The sequence below is a fragment of the Vidua chalybeata genome, chromosome 1 (assembly GCF_026979565.1).
Source record: "Vidua chalybeata isolate OUT-0048 chromosome 1, bVidCha1 merged haplotype, whole genome shotgun sequence".
In the NCBI taxonomy this organism is placed as follows: domain Eukaryota; kingdom Metazoa; phylum Chordata; class Aves; order Passeriformes; family Viduidae; genus Vidua; species Vidua chalybeata.
Window position 1 is genome coordinate 13,044,698 of NC_071530.1, and position 21,076 is coordinate 13,065,773.

Here is a 21,076-nt window from a genome sequence, read left to right on the forward strand (position 1 = left end):
ATTCCATTGACCATTCCAACTACCTGAAATGAATGCCATCTACCATGTAAAAATTTTTTTGTTATTGACTAGGCCTTGCTTCTACCAGCACAAAGTCTTTTTATATCTCTATTATTGTAGATATTTTATGTCTTTTTTCTGTCCCGTTGTTGCTTAATGAAACCCTTCCCAAAATTGTGCCAGCCACAGCAGGAAGCATTCTCACATTAAAAGCTTTGTTACCTAAATAAAGAAAACAATAAGAGAATGAAAAAGAGGGCACATTACAACTGGGGAACTGAGACACAGACTGATTTGCTCAAAAGTATTTTCCAAAGACATACAATAAATCAGTGGCAAAAGGTCTGATTCCTCATTCCCTACTCACTCTCAAACTTTCCTTTCTTTTATTATTTCCTCTTCTACATGATGTTACTTACCCATACACATGAACAAGATAACTATCACAATTATTATGCCATCCTATAGCACTAAGGATGAATAAAAATACAGGCTATGGAGTGTATCAGTTTTATACTGTGCTTTTGAGTGTCACAGATCTCCACCCATAACTGCTCTACATCACTGTTTCCATAGTAACAAGATAACATGAGAGGCTTTGGTGTATGTTACAGTCTCTGAAAGAGTCCAACCTCAAGATGAGAATATCATATTGGACTTTGTAAATGAATTCTGATTTGTGCCTTTCATGCAAAATATCTCTCTGAATGAGGTACCCACTTGAACAGTGAAGTTATTCAATTTGATGATAGTAAAAATTATAGATTGAAGAGAAAACAGGTTTTAATGTGTAACAAGGAGCTGAAAATGCTTTTCCTTTTAGATAACAGGAGCTGTAAGGCAACAGATTCCCATGCCAAATTAAAAATGTTTATAGTAAATTGACAGGAAGGAATTATGTGATGGTACTGGCATATAAGGACCAGAAAAATACTGTAGCGAATTTTTAATACAGACTAGTCCCCCAAAATATAGCTGATGGCTGAGGAAAAGGTATGATGTGAGATCACTCCATAGTACAGATATAATGTTAGCAACCAGGTGTCTGCACATCCCAGCAGCTGAGATCTGGGAGATGACAGACTAAAGAAGTAAAAGAGCCCAATGAAAGGACAGCAAGCTACACTGGAGCTGAGAAATAGCAACAGGCACAATGGAAAAGGATCTGATTTGTGTAATGTGGTCAAAAAACTGCTGGGAATATGTACATGGAGGACAGAAGAGAGACAATGGTACTGCAAAGGTAAGTAAGAGAAAAATCACGTACAAGTTGTAGACAAATAATACACATTGAATTCCAGGAACCATTTTTACCACTTCTAAAAATTTGACCTGGGGTACAGCAATACCAACAAACCTCTTCCCTCTGCTGAGCTCCAAAACCCACTACATAAGCTCACTTCCTGATCTTATTTTTGGAACATTTTTCAGGATATCAGTTGTTTCATAGAATAGTTTGAAGTGCAAAGTCCACGTAATAGGTTGTAAAACATAGGAAATTTTCTGACTGGCTCCCTGTGTGGCAGGAATGTGATTGAAATACTGTAATATGATGCGTTCTTATAATTCAATTACTTTTTTCATATATTCTTCCTGTTTGTATTTTTTGTCTACTTTTTGATGTCTAAAAGTTAAATTGATTCCAAAAGTCTGTGGAGTTAGAAGAACTTCATTCTGACTTGCAGAGATGTGCATGGCTGGACTTGCATTCTCCTGCCATGTATATCTCTTTTAATGGTTGCAACTTCAAGGGGCTGACAGCATTTCTTCATTTGATCAATAGCCTGAGCAGTTGCTACGTGCTCTGGTGTGTACAATGGAAGGGGCCCAGCAGTGCTCTCCCAAAAAAAGCAATAAGAAAAAGTCACTTCTTTCCCCAGCATTCCTGCACAGCAGCTCTTCATCTGTGTTGAATGTCCCTAAATCCAGACGGCCGCTCCACATGGCCGTGCTGGAGCAGCAGCAGCGCCGTGCTGGTGAGGTCAGCAGCCATGGGAGAGCACAAAGGGAGAGTTTGCATCAGTCAGGACACAGCCAGTCCAGAAGGAATTAAATTACCTCCACTAAAACACTGGCCAGCACTCACTGTAAGGTAAGTCTTCAGTTAAATGCTCCTTTCTTCTCTCAAAACTTTGCTTCACATCATTTGTGAGAGGAACATAGGGGAATCTTTGTAAAATCATGAGAGCTGGAGATAGACTTGCATGAAAGTATGAAAGCGTAGCTGTATAGTCTACTGTGCAACAGTTTTCCACATAAAATAATCCATTCTCCTATTCCTGTTCCATTCAGGCTGGTGGAGACTCAGGTGGCTCTAATGAGACAAGAATGAGCAAAAGGCAGACACGTTGACTGTGAACTAAGTTTCAGCAATAATGCTTCTCAGGGGCTGGTTATTCTCCTGAGTTTTAAATACCACTCACTTATTGAAGGATAATAACTGAAGGGAAGGTGAGTATAAATATGTATCTGTATATCAACAAAAGTGAGATTTGCACCAAAGCATCTAGTGATCTCACTCCTCTCCCAAGTGAACCAGTCCTCTGACCTGTACTGTCAAGGCTTTTCTTCTTCCTCCCTCCCTGACAGCTCTGAGCATCCTTTTCATCCAGAGGTCTCTGCCATTTCAGATCACCTGCTCTACAGCTGACTTTTGCTCTAGCCCTGCTCAGGTTTCTAGGGAGTTCAGAAATGACCTTATGTTTTACAGAATTCATTCAACCTTTCAAACACAGTAAGGAATTTCAGAACCTATTGTATGCAGTGCCTGTCCATAATATGGCACACTACAAAACTTCCTGCCCTAGCTGCAGATTATACAGCTGAAATGTATTTAACCTGCAGCACATAACAGAGCAAGAAACAGCTAGACCTTTGCCTCATAGCAGGGAGATGAGAAATATGAAAATCTGGTAAATTATTAATGAACAAACCTTTCAAGTAGAAAAGTGACATTATAGTAATGCTGATAAATTGACTATTATAGGTGTTAGGATCTGCTATGGAACACTTCATCCTTTGCCTTGCAATGGAACTTGCTAGAAGATACAGTCTTGAGCTGTGTCAAGGGAAATACAGGTTGGATATTAGGAAAAAGTATTTTACAGAAAGAGCTATAAAGTTCTGGAGTGGCCTGCCCAGGGACGCGGTGGAGTGTGCATCCCTGGATGTGTTTAAAAAAAGACTGGATGTGGCACTCAGTGCCATGGTGTTAGGGCATGGGTTGGACTCTATGATCTTGAAGGTCTCTTCCAACCTAGTGATTCTGTGATACCAACAGGACTCCAGTCTCTAACCCTAAGCTTGATTTAGTTCCACAACAACAAAGTGTAATGATATTCTTTAAAAGGAGATTACTCAGATTTGCTGGTGAGATAAGTAAAGCAAAACCATTGGAAGTTGTTTCACTCCTTCACAGGGAGAGTTTGAAGGGGATGCTTTTGTAGTGTGTTTTGTTTTACTGAGGGGTTTTTTTTGACAGTCTTTATTTGCATGCCAGCAAGTTTCAGTGACTTCCTGCATTACGTTGACCTTACCTCACTTGATCTCCAGACAATAATTCTTCTGTTCATCACTTCTAAATGCTAGTTTTGAATCTGATGCTTGTTGCAGATCATACCCTGCACAACTCCCAATTCTCTGCTTCCTTATTACATGTGTTCATCATTTCTGTTAGAGGAGAGTGTAATTTTTATTTTCTTCCCAAATGCTCCAGAAGCAGGAAGGATAACAAAAAGTTGCTTTCCTTTTTGCTACTACAGTACACAGAATGTGCACAAAAAACTGAAACAAACCAATCAAGTGGCTGTATCAGAGTTCCTGGTATGGAACAAAATAACATATTTCTTTCATCAGGGTTCCCCCCTGTGACCTGACATTGTCTATGAACCCTGGATGCAGTTTGTATTTTTTGGTGTCTGCAATGCAGTGGTGTGGGAAGGATACCAAAAGGTTTTTTTTAATAATGAACTAGAAGGAAACAGGCATTTAAGGGTGAAATTCATTTTAAAGTTTTGAAATGCTTGGTTTAGGCTGAGATGTACAAAACCTTACTTTTAAGGGTTAAGTCTTTAGGGCCTTGGGGGCTGTTTAGGAGCACCACATTAATTTGATTTCTCCAAAGTAATCCAGACATAAGTGGATCAGAAGTGGAAAATATATGGCAGATATTTACTTCTAGAAGACTTACAAATATGGGGGGTTAGTTTCTCCTGTTGATCGTGGCAGGGTTGTGTTTATTGCCCAAGTGGTTTAAGATACAGACCTCTGTAAGTAATAACACCATGTGATGAAAAATAACATCAGTAAGTGAAGAATGCACCAGGGAACACATTGAGAGAATGGGAGAAATCTTGTTTAACATATTTTTTAGATTTTTTTTTAAATCTGTTTAACATATTTTAAATCCAGTTATGGAAAACAAAATACTTATAACCTCTATATGCTTCATGGAGGTTTTTTTTTATTCTTCAATAGTATCATGTTCTCTTATAATCATAACAAGAAAAAAACATCCAAGTCAAGGCAACTACAAATTCACCACCCAGATCTTTTTCTTTAATCCCCCTGAAACTGCAGGTCATTGTTCTGGACAGGTGAGAATTTCCCATTCACTAAGGGCTCTATAGCCTCATGGAAGAAATTCTCTGACAAAATAAGAATAATTTCTCATTATGATTATGCTAGCCCTCAGGTTACAGAAGAAGCCACTTGTTTATTTCCCTGCAAGTCTACTGGAAATTCGTACTATTTATCTTAAGAGTGGATTCTTTAAATAAGAAAGAGTAGGGAAACTTTTGTATTGGTTTTCTTGGAAGTTTTGCACATTATATTTAATAAACCTCTGTAGCTCTCTTGGTAATGTCTGGGATCTTCCTAACTCATTCTGTACCACAGAAAGTTGTCATAGGCTTGAAGCTGATCATATAATATCATATTAAACTGAAAATTGAGACTTATATAAGATATTCATCCTATATTCCTGGTCCTCTTGTCTAAAAGTATCAACTTCAAAAACTTTAATTTCAGAGAAAGTCTCAAGCATGGTCTGCTTTTCTGTGTTGGTTAGGAAATTTATACTTACACTTCAACCAGGAAAAAGAAAGAGAGGGAAAAGTAACATTATATATCCTCCATGGGTTGTATATTGTCAGTTACCCTGGAGGATTAGGAACCCAGTCTTTGCCCTAAAAAAGCTTCCTGTGGTTGTTTTGCTAAAAGCAGAGTTTCTCTTCAGGTATTACAAATTAATTGCTTCAATAGCTCTTCAGCTCAGCCCCAATTCCTGCAGTCTCAGTTTTCCTTAATGCCTGCTGCATTCCTGGATTTCCTGAGTCCTTTCTAAAGACAGGTCTGCACAATATTGGTAGGTGCAGTCTGTGCTAGCTCCTTTTCCTGGTGTCCCATCACACTGCCCCAGGAACCTGCTGTTATGTGACTCAGTTTTCATCACAGTGTGTAGGGGAGAGCAGAGGGTTGCAAAGAGCACATGGAGTGCTTGGAGAAAGAGTACAGAAAAGATATAGTACTGGACTAATACTTTGTGATGTGTCTGCAACATTTTTTAACCAGAGGTTTAGAAAATTTCTCTACTAAAGACTGAATCCAGCCAATTATATCAAGTAGCTACATATATATATATATATATATATATATATATATATGTATTTATGCATCTTTGTGTGTGCATGTCCATGTGTGCACACATATATATGCATAAAAAACTCAAAATCCACTCATATTTTTGTCTCCATAACACTTTGTGGGCACTTGTATTGTTTTGCCAGCTTCCTGCTACATGGTAATTTTCAGCTCTTGTATTGTAAAAATATGGTAGAAAATAATTCTCCATCCCCTTCTCTGATTGTAATTTTCTAGCCCTCTCTCATTTTCCTACTGTTTTTATTTCAATGTCTCTTGTCTGAAATAAAATATTTTAATCCATTTAGTATATGTTCACATAGAGATCTGTTTCACATTTATTGGCATACTTCCTCTTCTGCCTAAATATTCTTACTGGTTTATATGTTTTTGTCGGGGGAATATCAAAACTTTCGTCAGTGCATAATATGTGAGTTCACCCCTGAAATACAAAAAAATCCCCATACAACTGAGTTCTGATCTTCTGGTTTCTGCCTCCTCCCTGACAGCATGAAATCATCCCAAAACCAGCATGCTGAGGAGGATCTGTTCAGAGCCAGCTGGTAGGAAACACTCAGAGCAAGGAGATGCAACCATTAAATCCCACCCTTCTCTGGGATTTCACAAGGTCCAGATGAGGAGTAAAAAAATGTTCTCATGAGGAGCACTCCACGGCATCATATATAAAATACTGAATTGTATACAGAGCACTCACTGGATCTGGGAGAACTCTGGTCCAATTTCTCCCTTTCTGCTGTTGATGATTCCAAGCCATTCTTCTCAGGTCCATAGGAACACCCACAAAGGAGAGCCTACAGGTGCATCTCCTCCCAGGTGATACCTGGACTGGTGGGGAACCCCCAGTCCAACCCCCCATCCAACCCTCCTCAATGGGTCCTGGGGGGTATTTTGTAAGTTTTTTGTAAGCTTTAAAGGAAGGGATAGAAAGTGTCTAGAGGAGTGACAGTGCACTCTTCAAAGGGAAGAAATCTGCATTTAAATCCTCAGAATTTAGGAACTAAACTGATGTTTTCTGCATGCTGGTCAAAAGCTCCAACTTGTGAGCTGCTATACAAAGGGGAAAGAGTGTTTATATTTTCCAGCTTTGTTAAAAGAGGGGGAGCATCGGACGTTATTCTTTACTCTTAAATTCCCAATGTAAAAGTTTGATTTTTGTAAATTTGTATGAATAAACATGGACAATTGTACACTATGCAGTGACACTCTATCAAGAACAGAAAAACTAGACATTCTTTCCTATTTTTCCTGGCATACATAGTCTTCAGAACTCAGATTTCTAACCCAGTATAGTAGCACAAAGGTAGGGAAGTTTTGGCCAACAAATTGCAGAATCCAGCATCAGGGAAGACAGGAAATTTTCTTGCCTTTCTTTTTCCCTTGCTTTGTTGGTAAATTTTTCCTCTAGATATTGGAAATGAACAGAGCAAAAGAAAAGTTGGGCTTGAATTCAGAAGAACTGAAGCTTTGATCTTAAAAAAGTTAAAAGTCAGAGCACCGAGAGTACACACATATCACTAGGTCAGGGGAAGTGATGTCACACTCATAATGAGCAACAACAATGCTTCTGAAAAAAACAACTTCAAAAAATGCCCCCAGATATTACATCAAGGGGTATGTTTGCATGTTAGCTGCCTCCAAGCAATCTTTTATATTAAACTACTTTATGTGCAAGACTTCCAGATCATTTACAGGACAAGTGCTTAGGAAAGTAGGGGCTTTCCAAGCGCCTGAAAAGATTGTCTGACTGATTGTCTGTCTACAGGTTTTCTTTTAAAGCTATTTTAAGTGTATGATCCCATCCCAGCTATTTAACTCAGGAACCTGCCAATCACACACTGCCTAATTGAACTCTCGGATACTGTAGGATTGCAAGCCACAAAGCATATGAACAAAAATGTGAAGAAAGGGTTTTCTGCTGTTATTTCATTCTTCAAACCCAATTTGAAAAGGTCAAACTTCAGATTGCACAGGCCCATTGAGACTCAGGGACCAAACTGGGACAATAAAAAAAAAAAAAAAAAAAAAAAAAAAAAAAAAAAAAAAAAGAAGCTAATTTTTTTCTTCCATTTTTGAAAAGCAAGAGGAGGCCTTTAATACTAGTTACTTGCTGGAGCTGATAGAAAGGTCTTAGGGTGGGGAAAGGACAATGAAAACTGAAAAAGGGAGACATGAGTCAGGTTTTGTACTGCTGAGCTGCCAAATGATGACTGACTGACTGTATGACATCCCCTTCAGAGACACTTTTAATCCTGCTTTGTCTTGATTGATTTTTTTTCTTCAAAGAGAAAACATGGGAAAACAAACATAATTAGGGTCTAAATAATGGAAAATATTTTTGGAATACATTCTACAAAAGGCTAGAAATAAACTGTATTTCACAACGGTTGGACTGTGGTTCTGAGCCAAAGCCCCCTGAGGTTAAGCGAAAACCACCTTGATTTCAACGTGTCAGAACCTAAACCTCAGTGTTTTACTGAAATAAGAGTGGCAGTATTTATCTTGGCATGTATTAAACAAATTTAACCTACTTATTTAATCAGCATATAAATGTGTTATCATTGTTTCCCTGTTTATTGAGTTACTGGATAAACATGTGTGATCTCAACAAGCATAAAACCTTAGGACTCCACCAACTGCAGTGTAGTAGTGAGAGTTAATGTCAGCAGAGAGATCTGAACAATAAAGAAGGGACTTTACACAGTCATGGCCATCCATGCTCTTCAATGAAATATGACTTAGTGAGCTCATAATATTGGCTGAAGAGCAGTTACTCTAAGGAAAAGCATCTGACCACATATGCTCATGTAGCAGGTGGTTTGCAATTGTGATCACCCCCAAATGCTGTCAGCAGTATATCTTTGATATTTAAGGAGTGAGTGTTAATTCTATTGACCTTATTTGCAGAACTTCTTCCATCCTGTGAGCATTAGTGACTGTCAGGCTGCACAGTTTATATAGCTGTCTACTGTTTACTTCCACTGATTTTTTTTTTTTTCACCCAAGGCACTTCAGTCATGTAACTTCAGCAATCAATTTTGGCCCAAAGCAGCACAGGCCTCAGTCACAGAGAAGCAAGTATTTGCATGCAAGCTTCCTATTAAAGCACCAGGGAGAAGAGTGAGTACACAAACGCTTAAGAAATTGGAATCTGAGTTGAATCATCACACAGTCAGCTAAATTACTAGCCCTGTAATTAGCCTTTTTGGAAGTTTCTTAATTGTTAATCACTTTGCTGGTTATAATTGCTTTATTGAATCTAAATTAATCCAATTTTTTAAGAAATAATCATGCAATTCTAATGGCTACATAAAATTAAAAATATAGAAACTACTTTGAGAACTAATTTAGATCAGGCTCTGTTGAAAAAATTAGTCTTGGGAATGAAATTTTTTGTCGGTTTTTTGCTGGAACATTGAGTTGCAAGGATGAGAGGGGTTAATATTTCATTTACACAGTGTATGCAAAGCAGTTGTATTTAAAAATTCACTAGATTGGGAGTATCCACTGCATATGGAGAGTGATTCAGTGCCAAATCACAACTGGATCCATGCCAAGGAAAGAGAGCCAGGGGTTAGACATCTGTAAAGTGTTGGATGGGATGAAGACAAAGGTAAAACACTTTGGTTCATTACACATCTACACTATTTCCTAGCCACTCATGTAAATCAAATTTTCTAGACCAAAACCACCATATCTAAAGATGGACATTTGCATATTTTTCAGTACACTGAAATTTTATTTGGTCCCATAAGGACTGATTTAACTTGAACATACACCACTGAAATACTCAAGGTCTTATCTGACCCAGCCTGGGATAGAAAAAAAAATATATCTTCCAGGTGTCTGGGACTTCCAACACTACCAGGAATTACCTCATTATCCCACAGCACTATTCTTTATCCCTCATCAGATAAAGAGTATGGGGGAAAGGACATGGAAACATGAGAAGGAGAACAGATAAAAGGAAACTAGGGAGAAGAAAAACATGTTGAGTCTTAATTGAGCTTGGAGAGGAAGCAGGAGGAGAAAAAGAGAGTTGGTTGCTTTGTGTTTTTTTCTCTTTAGTGATCTATGTCTGCAGTAGAATGAAATGTGCTCTTGTTCCTAATATATGTTTATTCCTTGTTTATCAAGTGTGAAGTCAAGGATGAACAAGTTTAAGTTATGGGCAAAGTATGATGCTTCTTTAGAGCCAATCTCATGAGGAATTATGTTGTAAAGCCCAGTGAGCATGTGAACATTTTCCAAGCAGTTACACATTGTTCTACCCTGAGCCTCAGCTCAAGGAATACATCAGTTTAGTGTGTTACAATAAACATTTAAATGTATTAAACTGTATATAATCCTTAATATGCATAACATGAAATCTTGATGCCCAGTGCTTCATCAAGAAATCACTGACTGAGCACAAGAAAAGAAATTGAGGGTAAATTTCAAAAGAGAAAGGGGAAAGGAAGAGCAGAGCCAGATGTACAAACCAATGGAAATAAAATCCTTCTTCTCTTTCTCCAGTCACATAAAAAAGTAGGGAAAGATGGCCAAGTTTGGAGAGGTAGCAGGAAAGAACCAGCACAATGAACAGAGATCACTGGTAACATGCCTCCAAGATTTCAGAAATGATTATAACTGTTGAACCAGACTTTGCACTCTGATTCCTGTTTGTGGACTATTTCACTGGATTTAAGAGAATTTCTATGGATTCTATGTTTACACAAACATTTAAAATTCCATATTCATATGTACAGATATGTATAATCTTTTATAATAACTCCTTTGTGGAGAGTTGAGGCTCCAACAGGCTCCTGCACTATATGTATTTAAAATACCATCATAATTAGCCCTGATAAAAATGAAATGAGGGTTTGAAACTAGACAGTATACCTAAGTGTACAGTTGCCCTTTGAAAGCAAGTGTGTAATAAAATGTTATCTTTAAAATACGGCTATCTCTCACACACAGCTGAAAAACAGCAATAAAGCATGGCAGCTGCTCAGAAGAATTCTGTGTCTCTACACACTGTTCACTTGGTTATGATGCCATCAGTAAGTCTTTGCTTGCAGAACTTTTAACTAAATATATTTTGACGTGCACAGATGAGGATTTTATAGCACACAGCTATCAAATGATCAATTGTTATTACACACTTTTTTTTCCCATTATCAAAAATTTCATAATTCTATAGACAAAAAATCTGTGTCATTTGGAGGTATGTCTCAAAGTCCACATATGTATTTAATGCTATTAATATGTTGAGGAAAATTTTTTTAGTCCTTCTTCATGTTTCATATAGAAGTGAAAGAAAAACCAAAAACAAGCTATGGAATCAATAAGTTGCCTGTAGAGAATTCAAGGTATTTGGCAATATTTTTCTCTATTGTTTTAGTATTACTTTACAAGGAACCAAAATTAAATACATTAAAAAAGAAACCATCAGCATGTTTCTTATTTCCATTACAAAATACCAGCCTTTATTTCCCATTTGCTTTTTTAAACTGCAAGCACTTCTTGCCTTCTTACCTTTTGCTTTAGTTGAGGAGATCATCCTACACTAGGTATAGCAGTATCTGTACAATGCCAGTTATCTCTCTCCAGAGGACACATACAGCATGTTCTAGAACACCAGCCTGGCCTGATCATGCATTCCTCAATGATCCAATATCCAGGAAAGACACATAAAAAGATGTATAATCAAATTAACTATGGAAGCAGCACAAATTACTAAATGCTAGTATAAAAGGATGGCAGAAACTCATAGCAGAAATACTTCTCTGAGGCTCAGGAGCATATCTGTGACAGAATTTGAAAGGGGAAAAAAAAAATCATGAAAAGAAGACACATTTAAGTGCTTTATTAAGAAGAGAAACAAAGGTAATAGTTAACAACAAAATACAGTTAATTACTAGCAAATAGGCTAAAGTGTTGGCTCAGACAGGGTTACAGGAGTGCAATTATATTATTAAACTGACTAATTTAGTATTAAAAAAAAAAAAGTCTTCAGGAACGCAAACTTCATTACCAAGGCAGATGCTTGTCCGTTTTCCAACTATATCAATTGGGTTAATGGGAGAGATTTTTTTTCTCCACAACTGTTCCTTGCTTATACTCTTAGGCTATCATCCTTACAGCATGATCACTTTATCTTGAAAGTGCTCAATGATCTTTTTCCTTTAGCCTTTGCTTAAAAGATCAGTTTTAATTTCATAGCCAACCTGATTAAAACCATAAATAGAAGAGTGAAAATCAGGTTAAAAAAAAAAAAGAAAAAAAAAAACCAGTAGACTCTACATAGATAATGTAGTTGTTTTCAAGTTTGTTGGGTCTGTTGCAATTCAGTTCTGAGAACACTGAAAAAATTTTATTAGCCATTAACAATTGTCTTTAACAACTTGAGGGACACAGATTCCAGAAGTCTAGAAAGGGTAAACACTTAATTTTAAAATGTCAAAAAGGATAGAAAAATATCAAAACAAATAATGAAAAAGTCTATTTGTAAGAATCTCCAATATAAACAGGATGCAAGAGAGAAATTAATTTCTAATAAATAAATCAGGTAAGAGCAAATTTATTTCTCTCTCTGCAGTGGATAACAAGCTTTATGGACAGAAGAGACAAAACACTGTCATGGATTGTCATCACACAATCTGGATTTTGGCTTTTGCCATCTCACAGGACATTAGCATAGACAAGCAGATTTGAGGTGGTAGTTATTTGGGAAATCCCATTCACAAAATTAGTTACCAATAGTTATTAGTGATTCATTTTTAAATGAGCAAGATGCATCAAGTTCTACAAGAACCTGCAAGACATGTTCATTATTGAACTGGCAAATGATTAAGATGCTTTTTGCATTTGAAAATTACACTAAGCTAAAAAGACTTCAAACCCATCAGAGTACAGAATGCACATTTTAAATTATATTGGTGCAGAGCAGAAATCTGAATGCAGCTAAGCAATTAAATTAATTCATATGTACCTATACAAATAAAATTACCTGCACAAATATAAAAAGGAGAATGACCAACCAAACACAGTGCAAAAAATTATCTGGCAATTAGAATGGATCACAAACAAGCAATAGAATTGTACAATTGCCTAAGAAGCAATCATTTTATGTTAAACACACAAAATATTCCTTCCTTTCTACTCAGAGCTGGTAATTCTTTACCTGGATCCCTGCGACCACTGCAGGTTATCACATGTCAATACAATACATGAACCAGATGGAGAAAGTCCCAGAACCTGAAATAAGAATGAACTTAAAAGAACTTTTCTAGCATAAGACTTTGCAGAACTGGGCTTGCAAAGCTTAATCCAGGAAGGGAAAGATTTAGGAGGAGGTTTGATAGCAGTTCTCAAATTTTCAGAAAGACTTTTTGTGAAAGCAGGCAATGAATTGTTTTCGATACTCTCTGAAAAACAGGAAAGATTGCAGAAAGGGAGAATTAGGTTAGAGGTGAGAGAAATAATACAGTGTGAAAGGCCAACTAAGCAATGAGTAATAGACCTATGGAGATTTTTCCTGATTGCTAGAAATTTTAAGGAGGAGCAAGCTAAGCAACAGTGAGGACTAGTTTTCTGTATCATTCCTCTTTTGGAGCACACTTTTGATTTAGTTATCTCATAAATATTGCACAAAATTATTATCAAACAGTATGTAATTTTCTACCCTTGCTCTATTCTATAGATTATGGTGCTAAACATATATCTCTATTAAGAGCATTATAATGTAAGCTGAATACAAAAAAAATGAAAGTAAAATGAATGCCTTAAACAAGGAATCAAAATCTCTTTAGCTAGGCAGCATGCTAATGATTACAGCAGAGGAATTGAAACTGGAGATATACAGGTTTCCTCAGGTTTTGCACAATAAACCACTCCTTTCTGTCCAAATATTTAATTGATCCAAAAAGATTCAAGTTTAGTTATTAATTACACCCACAAAATTGAATGTCTTTGTGAGTACTCCATATTGCATTGACTTCTAAGGTTACTGCATGCTCAACAGTTGTCTGTTTCATCATACTAAAAAGTAAATAAAATAAAATCAGTTTCTTTCTCCTGTTGCTCTGACATGTCCATTATTTCAGAAATTTGATTCTTATCACTTTCTTTCCCATTCTGAACTTTTCAGTAGGTCATTATTAGTTATGTTATACTGTGGATTATATTTATATCATACAAGCATGATTATCAACTAACCTAAAGGTTTGATATAAGTATCAATATACCATACAGAGGCAAATCCTTTAAGCACTCTGGATAACACTCCTCTAAATTTCTCAGACAGATGAAATAATGAAAATTACACCTAGGGCCATTAAGAGGGAAGGTGGTCCCCATCCTGTCTGACATAACTGGATTCAAATATTCTCTGCTTTGTTGTAGCCTCCAAGCCTTTGTCCCTTCTTACCTTAATATTCCTGAGAGAAATAACATATGAATGTTTAATTAAGTCTATGATATGTTCCATTTCCAGCTCTTTGTAGTGCTTTAATAGCACACATGAACTGTTAAACAGACCTCTCCATCTGGGTGGAAAAATACCACTGAAGCCAAGAGAAATTCTGAACACAAAGCTGGAGAGGACCAAGTCGAAGAATGGAGAGAAGGCAGTGTGCTGAGCTTACCTTCACTACATCTGAAAGTCCTTCTCTTTCATAAAATACATTTCCTAGTCTTAAAAAATAACAGGGAATAGCAAAGAACAGCTGCTGCTAAAAGCAGCAAATGTCCCTGTTGCTGTGCACTCAAAAAACTCACAAGTCTTTGACACAACTTTACTCAAAATAGTAAATATGTAATAGAAAAAGGGTTCACAAGATCACACTTGCCAGTATGGATCCTTGTACTTAGAACAATTCTATGCATGTATATATTTTCTAATAAAAGTGAGCTACTAGGAACTGCTCATAAAATATAGCATTATCAGAAAATACTATTTCAGAAAGTTTCTTTACTTCATCAGCAGGATTTCTCAAAAATCAATGTCATCATAAATAGTGCTTGAGAGAGGTTTTAAAGTTATTTTTAAAAACAAATACACATACTTTCTGACAGGAATGAAACAGCTTATGGCAAGCTATACAAAACCACAACCTACTGCTGCTCTGATCATTATTCCCAATTCCCAATTATTGGACTACATGCCAAAGCAGCTAAAATGACAAAGTTCAGGAATAACTGTACTGGAGCTTTAGAGCTGCCTCTGGATCTGTCACATTGTTGGACTGCCTCTTTGTTGCTCATCTTCCTCATCCTCCAGAAGGCCATTTCCTTTCTTTTCAACATTTTTTCCCATAGTTTGTCTGGCTTTTATCCATTCATGAGCAACATTCCACTCAAACCCTTTATACATCCTGCGATACACAAGTTGTGTTTAGAGGATCTTCAGGCTGTGAGTGCAGGTTTTGCTCAGATGGGCAGATGGATTTAGGAAGCACACGCCTGCTGACATGGAAAATGCATACCTGGAGCCACCCTGCTGAAGCACAGCCTGCACACAGTCTGAAGCCTTCACAAATACATACCACACCCCCTTAGTCAAGTACCTGTTTCCGATTACAAGGTTGGGTTCTCTTCCTGACTAGATCCTGCTTCAATATGGAAAACGCAGACTTGGTCCGTATTTCATGTGTCCTGTTCAAGTCAGGGAAGTTTATTGTCCTGTCTGTGAGGAGCTTAAGGGCAGAGTTGGATTTGATCTGAATTTTGTATTCCTCCACTGAGATAAAAACAGAACTCTTACCTTTTAGAGGGTGCTTAGACAGAAAACTCCTGAGACCATCCAGAACACCCTGTGTACCTGCACACTAAAAGAGTTTGAGTCATTCCCAGCACCTTATAGCTGAAACCTCCCATGAGTATGCACAGAGAAAATCAGAAAATCCCGGGGTACAGGTTCTGTGGTGTGCAATAAGTCATTCATCATTCATCCTTCCATCTTTTCCACACTCTGTAGATGTTTTGAGCCTGCCATGCAACCCTACATAAGACACAGGGTCTCAGAAAATGGCTGGGAAGGAGAGGAAGAAACCAGGATCACAGCCAGGTGCAGACCCCAGAGTGTCAGCCCTCCCCACAGTTTCCCAAGTGTTGACATTGTCTGACCTTGCCAAAAGAGGCTGTGCCTGTGCTTGGAGTAAGGAAAAGAGGGCACAACGATGCCCATTAGCTCAAGGGCTCCTTGCTAGGCAAACTGTGGCAATGCCACCACTGCCAGCTCAGCTACCGAGGGTCTGCAAGCCTGAAGGTGGGTGCAGCCCTGTGAGAGTCCCTGAACAGCAGCAAAGCCACCCTTGCTCCTACAGGGCACACCTGAGACACAGTAGGGGTGCACCCTCCCCCCACAGGGGACTCTCAGTGCCCCTCAGAGGCTGCTGCAAGGTGTGGGCAGCCAGGGCAATTTGTCTCGATGACGCCTTCAACAGAGCAACAAGGCACAGGGCCTTGAGATCCAGCTATCACACTGACTATCTCAATCACCCTGTTTGGAAACCACAGTTACAACATCCTGTACAAATAAAAGCTTGTCAGCAAGAATGAGATCCTTGAGGGCAAAGCTGCAGTCAGCACTTGCATGATATGCTGCAAGCAAGTTGCTGGCATCCTCTTCCTCCTCCTGTTGTCCCTGCATAGTGCCCTGTCAAACCAGTCATTGCTTCCCACTGGTACAGGCACCGTGTGCCACAGGGGAGAAAGAAACCTGAATAAGCAGGGCACAGGAAGGAGAGGGTCTAACCTGTCTTTCTACCTCCTTGGCCTCAGTTCTGATCCATGGAACACAATGTGGTGTGATTGGTGCCCTATGGAGATAGGGAATGAGCCTGCATTCTCCTTTATTTGGATACTGAACACATTTCCAGGGGAGGTATTACATCCTTACCAAGCTCCATCCAAGCAGCTCCACACCATCCATTGTGAGCTTGCAGCACAGCCCTTCTCCAATGACAAGACAGATTTACACCATAAGTTCCTTAAGGCTCAGTTTTTACATTAAAGAACAAGCCTGAGCTTTTTAGGAATAACAGATAATGCTATGTACACACTGATAGATTGAAAAACAGTAACAAATATCTTATCTTATTAAAAATATTTTAAATGCACATTAGGAATCATTATGAAAATACAGCGATATTGCACAGTATGGATCACATTCTCATCTCCAGAATACCCTGACCTGAATCTATCTTTATTCAGCTTTTTCAGAAAGATGGAAAAATCCCTGGGGATTTCACAAAGCACAAGGAGGCAAAGCGATTTGTCCACAGTAAGTAAAACAGTGATTCAGAAATGTTCTTCCTCAATCCATTATCTGTCAAGCAATATTTCTTCACCTTATTAACAGGCTAAGAGATCATGAGACTTAATCACTGTGATTAATTGTGCTTCTAGATAAAATGTATATCACAGATTGTGTTTTATTATGTCTGGGGCTGGGGAGAAATCATACATTGCATCAAATGACTGTCAGTTCTGCTGCAAACTCAGTTCTTGCTGCTCAGCTATAAATAGTGCTCACAACACATGTGAAAACAATCACGCTCCATTCTGAGGTAGGAAAATGCTGAAGAAAAGTGTTCTGGTAAACAAACCCTTCCTGATGGCTCTCTGAATATCTGGCAGTGAGCACAACTCCTGGTTCATTCTGCTGACAAAATCTGCCTCGTTCCTCCCTGCTAATAAAGAAAGGCTGCATGTTGGGGAAGGCTGAGGTCCAGGGTTCATGTCCCTGTTCGGGCGCCAATTGTATAAAATTAGGTCCTCCGGGGGTTCCCTGGGTTCCCAGCCAGTCCGGGGAGTGATCCTCGGCTGACCGGTCCGCAGGGAGGGGTAGATGTAACCCGGAAAGCTCCACCAAATAAAGACGAGACGTCTCCCGAGCAGCAGGATCCGAGAAGTTTATTGCCAGCAACACTCTCGGGGGAAAACTGACTTCGGGAGCCCAGCACCCGGGCGGGACCGAGAATATAAGGGCAGAGGGATAGGAGTGGCTAGGGCACAAACCAACCAATGGGTAAAGGGTAGAGGGGAGGAGACGGGATGGGGTGACATGTAATGAACCAATCGGGATACAGGAGAGGAGTGGCATTCTAACATGGTCCAATGGGATTAACAGAACAGAACAACTTTCTAGAACTGGGGAGTGTGTTAAGCTTTGACAGACAGCCTCAACTGGGGAGGGAAACAGCATGTGATTGACAACTTTTTGCTATATTGAAGTTGCCTCCCAAGGGAGGGCGGGGACCCCTCCCACAATACAGAAACAGAGGAGTCGGTGTCTGCCTTAGAAAAACCCATCCAAAGCTTCACTTTTTATCGAACCATCTCCTGGGTATGGCCCGGGTGTTCACTGCAGCTCAAATAGCTGTTGATACCATCATGTCCTTGCCAGCCCTCAGCAGTGGCTCAGCAGTGCTCAGCCCCACATGGCAGACACAACAGATGTATTTTCCTGTTAGAGATTCTTGAGGACAACAATTTCCCAGCCTGTATGCAGCCTCTTTCAGTGCTGCTCAGAAAGGCTTATGTGTCACTAGAGTCTTCTCTGCTACAATTTAAGTACATTTTTCTTTCCTGTCCACCAAGAATATGGAGAACAAACTGTCCTCGTTTGTACTCTCTTCAATTTGCTTTAGAACGTCTTAGAAAAGGTCACTGTGACCTTTTCTAACCATATTTCACACAGGTCAGAACTGTTCAGTGTTCATATACCATCCTGTTTAAGGTATGTTTATGTTTAAGGCATCACAGACCTCTGCTCTGTTCCAGTGTCACACCAGATCTCCATCACCTGGTTGGGACAGCATTTAATGGTCTGTTTTCCCACCTTACCAATCACATGCACGGTGCTGACTGCAGCCATGCCAAACATCCCATGTAGTACCCCTGCCAGGAAGCCTGGGAACGTTTTCCCTTTCTTCCATTAAGCCATTCTTACACAAGCATAAAATATGCCAGTTGATTTTGCTATTACTAAACACACCACAAAACTGACATACTGTTTGTCCAATGCATTTAGTCTGCAAGCAGTCACAGTGAGATGTACTCATACCATCACCTTTGGCAGTTTGCATAAGCCATCCTTCAGATGTGCCCACCCCTCTCCAGTGACTCTATGAGGAACACAGGCTCCTAACTTTTGGTGCACCAAATCACATCTTAGTCTGATATCTAAAGTGGACAGTGAGTCAATCTTGCATCAGCACCTACATGGGTGGTTATCTCAGCATAGGACTTTAGGCATATGCAATATTTGAGTAAAATCATGCAACAGACCTCCTCCCTAAACTTTCAGGCTGGCAAAATGCAACGGCTCAAATACTCCCAAAAGAAGAGGCCCAGCCCTGAATGAAATTAATTCTTTTCTAAATATAAGTGAAAGGACAGAAAATATCTTGCAGTCAGCAGTCTAACAGTGATGATGAGGCATCTAAAGAAGAAGTCTTCATTTTGAGTCACTGGTCAGTGTACACACACTCTTTAGGCGGTTAATACAGAGTTTCACTGTACAGAAAACATGTTGCAAACTTCTCTGTAGCTATCCAGATCCTCAGAGAGAGAGAGCCCATCTAGTTAGCATTGACATCTAGAATATGTTCATTGTTTTCCTTCTCCTTTATTTTTGACAGCTACAGTTTAAGAATGGACTTTGATACAGCCCAGGAGATGCCTGAGGGTATTTTTAAAAAGCAGTTTGGGGGAAGAGGAAGAGAATGAATACATGAAAATAAAGCCTGATCTTAATTAGTAATTTACATGTTCCCAGATGTTTCCTTGAGGTCTTGCATAGAGCAACTGCATCAGATCACCTGTAGTTTAAGGTTTTCAGTTTGTCAATTAATGTCCCCTCCTTTTTCATAGGCTGATCTCATGTTTTCCAGAGTAATGTTGTTTTCACTTCACATCATCTAAACAAACAAATGAAGTATTCTCTCCCTCACAAACACCAGCACATGCTCACACATGCTTCTCTCTTTGGTCTGCCTAAGGTAGCTTGGCACCAAAAAAATATGTGATTAAGTTTTAACAAGTGTCAAAGCCAAGAGGCTCACAGACACTTACCTGGAGATCAGAATGAAGTTTAGGTGCTTTCTGAAATTCAAATTAGCAAGTGTCATTCTTCCTGCCTTCTATCACACTTCAGGAAACGTTTGATCTGCAGAGAGAGAGAATGAAACACAGAAAATGAGCAAGTGAGAAACCTCCAGGATCCAGAGGCTCAGACTTCCCACTCCCCAGCATTACCACTGTCTCCAGGAACATGTGAATAATCTTGGTTACTCTTGCTTACATGGTCCTACTGCAGGGCACTAATGTAAATACTGTAGGACCAAATTACCAATAAATATTTAGGTCAAGGGTTTCAGCATAGAACAACAGTACAATTAATTCAAAATGCTGCCGCTGAAAGTTATTTTTGACACCATCAGCTGGAAGTGAGCAGACATGCCTTTGTTAACTTACGCTGTAGTCTATCATTTGTAATACAATATCAATGCAAAAAAACAACCTCCAAGAGCATTGATCAGAAAATTCATAATCTTTTTTTTTTTGTTTGCTAAAGCACACATTTTTTAAAGGCTCTTGTGATCTCATGTTACTGCCATGTTGCTCAGAAATAAAAGACATTGCAAGGGAAGGAAGGAGATCTAATATCTCATGACCTACATGGGTTCTTTATTGTTAAAAATGCTAAATTTATGTAGCTTTTGTATCAGGGGAAAAATACACTGATTAGAATACAGAAAGTGTATTTTATACATCAGCTTCAATGCAAATTTTACACTATACATAGTGATCTGTATTAATGCTTACTTTTATCTACACTTCATACTTCTCTAATACTCTATTACACAAGTGCTTGAAAAAGTATGCCAACAACCAGAAAAAGAGTTGCAATAGCAAATAGAGATATATGAGCAATAGTGATCTCCTTTCATTTTTAACTGAAAACTATTGAGTCCAGTAAACTGTAAGACCTGCATCCTTTTTTCCGCCTGAGTATCCCATCAAGTTGCAGCTGGCATATTGCAAAGGGAAAGAAAGAAAAAAATTAAAAAGAAACCAAGTATCAGGAAAAAGGAACTGTCCAAGAAGCATGTTTTTTCCTCTTGCTTGTGCTCAGTCAATTCTGTACCATAGGTCTTCTACTTTCACTTCTGCAAGCAAGCTTCTGTTTGCATGCCCATATCTGAGCAGTCCATCATCCAATCTTACACTGAGCTAAGGTCTGAGTTTTAACGAGTTTTAACTGCAAAGATTGACCTTTGGTCCATTTACACACATTTAAAATACTGACTCCCTTCTCCTGTCACAGGACAGGAAAAAATGACACATAGTTTATATTGGATCTTCTAGTTTTATATTGGCTTGTTGAATTTGGGTCTAATCCTTTCTTGATGAAATTTTGGGTATT

The 21,076-nt window shown here is 38.7% G+C and overlaps 2 long non-coding RNA genes across 2 annotated transcripts; both read left to right on the top strand.

Moving 5' to 3' along the window:
- The first annotated feature begins 1,895 nt into the window (after positions 1-1,895).
- LOC128799418 (uncharacterized) lies at positions 1,896-6,765 on the top strand. The gene is made up of 3 exons (XR_008434722.1): positions 1,896-2,092; positions 2,293-2,451; positions 6,150-6,765. It is a non-coding gene; the product is annotated as an uncharacterized LOC128799418 (long non-coding RNA).
- Positions 6,766-8,693: 1,928 nt separating this feature from the next.
- On the top strand, positions 8,694-14,235 carry LOC128799427 (uncharacterized). The gene is made up of 3 exons (XR_008434725.1): positions 8,694-8,778; positions 12,242-12,358; positions 14,138-14,235. It is a non-coding gene; the product is annotated as an uncharacterized LOC128799427 (long non-coding RNA).
- Positions 14,236-21,076: the final 6,841 nt, after the last annotated feature.